This window comes from Corylus avellana, chromosome ca1 (assembly GCF_901000735.1).
Source record: "Corylus avellana chromosome ca1, CavTom2PMs-1.0".
Lineage (NCBI taxonomy): Eukaryota > Viridiplantae > Streptophyta > Magnoliopsida > Fagales > Betulaceae > Corylus > Corylus avellana.
The window spans coordinates 15,560,901-15,563,862 of record NC_081541.1 but is presented as its reverse complement, the minus strand read 5'-3'; positions in this window follow the sequence as shown (position 1 = coordinate 15,563,862).

Here is a 2,962-nt window from a genome sequence, read left to right as displayed (position 1 = left end):
AAAAAAAAAAAAAAAACCTTGTCAAATATATAAATAGCCTTGCATCATGCCATATATACACATTATGTCCAACAAAAAAATTAAAATAAAAAACACAAAAGAGAAATAAAAATTAAAAATTAAAAATTAAAAAAAAAAAAAAAAAGAAGAAGAAACTAAATAGTCATTTCACAAAGGAACAATGTAGATGGAGTTTCACCTCTATTGTTGCCTCCTATTCAAGTTAGATCTCTACCCCTCCACCCCTACAAAAGAGGAGTGGGGTGGAGCCACCCCTATCCCTCCAAAAGAGCAAGGGTGGATCTCCAACCTCCATATCAGGTGGGCAGTTGTAATACCTCGTACTAAATTACGATTAAAGACACCCTTTGAGTGTTTACAGTAGAATTGGATTAGTCATAAATCCCATAAGGGAGAAGAAAATGAGATTTTAGACACTTACAGAAAATTCTTGCGAAAACCACTTGAACAATAGATAACGGAAAAATAGGAAAGAAGTCCGGACGATCCTAAGGTCATACAATAATAAGTCCGACAACTTAGTGAGTAAAATGCACATTACATACACATCATTAAATGATAAATTCAATTGTTTAAAAACCACATGCAGCATTGTTGTGAAACAGTTTATCATGGATGCAATATAGATATAGTATATGTTGTATATAATAGTCAAGTCATAATTCAAATTGTATGGTTTACCCGAAATATTACCCAATCTCAACAAGGTTGACGGTATCTCAATGGACCTATAATACAATATTGGTACTTTGAATATTGCATGCTACTGTTCATAACACTAGCAATCCGAACGAGTTTGATCCGCCAATCAAACATGGTTGCGCCGGTCACGAACAACTGTTGGATCTAAGGTCCATATAAATACACACACATTTGACCATAGAGTTAACTTGTATAGTAAGCTCATAGCTGTTATTATACACGTACCGGTGTACCATGTCATATAATGCAATTAATTTTGTCAATCTTTTACATGCATCTCTTACAAATCTCATTTTTTAGTTATCTTGCTTAATCATCACACATTTTTACAAAATAGAATTCACAATAATCCAAAGTGTATTTCATGATAGTTGTAAAAATGCATGTTTGGTTTATATAAAATATTCGTGCAATGCGAAAAAAGTACAATAAGTATTCATGTGAGTTTGTACTCATTTGGGTCGTATAGCTCCTTCATAAACTCATCCAAATGTTCCACACCCTCGTAATATGAGAAAAAGACCTATTATCAGTTCTAACTAAAGCAAGTTCTAAACCTAAACATGTTCAAAACATACATTCTACTTGACCATCAAACGTTTGAACAAAGGAGCTCGAACGTTTGGCCATGGCATCGAATGTTCGGCCAAAGAGGTTCGGATGTTTGGTGCAACCCATTTCAAACTAAAAAGCCACTAAACCACCTCTAAGTAAGTTTCAAGACCATAACATGATCTCTAACATAGTTCTAGCCCAAAATAACATATTCATGCGCAAAAAACAAAAACAAAAAACAAAAAACAAAACAAAAAAAAAAAAAAAGAAGTTCTAACATCATTAAAATGTTAACTCATGCTTAAATCAAAATTAAATCCAACAACATAACTACAAGCTCAAAACTTACAAACTAGACTATAACAAGCACTTAACCAGCATAACAACTAAGTAAATGACAAGTTAAGCTTAGAAGATTATTTCCTTGAAGTAAGGCCTTCAAGAAAACTCTCATCTTCTTCCAAAACTCACACACACACTCTAACAGAGTTTTCTTGGGGCAACAAAGGCATAGTGAAATTTAAAAGGGTAAGTGAGGGGTATTTCTAAGGTTAAAAAAGCTGAGGATGCTATTATCTTAATTCTGCAGGTTGTCAAATGTTCAATGGTCACTGGTCAAACATTTGATATACTATTACACAATGGTTAGAGGGTTGCGGGTTGGACATTTGGTCAATACCCAATAGTTCTAGGGTTGGTTGTCGAACATTCGATGTTCTATTATTACCCAACAGTTCTAAGGTTGTAGATAGAACGATTGGTGGTCCCCCATCAAACATTCAGTTAGAACCAAAAGTCCAAAATTTCCACTTCTAATGAACCCTATTGAACCTAGTAAATCCATTAACCCTCCAACTTATGTCAATCACTACATTATAATTATTTGGGGCATAACCCAATGTCACTCTTATTGCGTTGAGTTTGAGGGGTGTGTATTGAGAGAAACCTCTCATGATCTACTCACCTAATGTAACGCCCCCAAAATCGCATCAATTAATTCAATGCATCTTAGAAGAGCAGGGCGGAGGGAGGGGGGTGGGGGATTGAGGGGATCAACTCCTAAAAATTCTCCTTACCTTGGTAAAAAATGTTTTTTTGCCACCCCCCAGCCTCAGCCATGAATTTGAAAGTTTCAGAGAAATGAAAGGTTGAAGATGATGTACATTTTCACAACTTTCACTAAACCACACTGTTTCATTAACAAGAGAAGCCTAAAGGTAAGGCATACAAGAAAAAAAAGAAAATAATAAAAAGAAAGAAAGAGGGGTATCGCCTGTACAGCTGTGCAACCATGTCCAGGCTGTCCAACCTTTCATGATGTGATTTTTAACATTCTAAGCCACGTTTTGTTTCTATCAAAATGTTTCTTTAACAAGAGAATCCGAAAGGTAAGGCCTGAAAGAAAAAAAGAAAAGAATAAAAAGAAAGAAAGAGGGGTACAACCTCTACAGCCGTGTAACCATGTCCAGGCTATCCAGCCTTGCATGACGTGATTTTTAACCTTCTAAGCCACGTTTTGTTTCTATCAAAACCTTCTAAGCCACGTTTTGTTTCTAACCTTCTGACCAAGTTGCGGTTTTGTTTTATTTTAAGAAATTAACCCACTTCACGCTCTGCACTTTCTAATCTAAAAAGACAAGTGGGCAATTGTCCAATCTCTTTTGCATAGGCTGCATTATCTTCT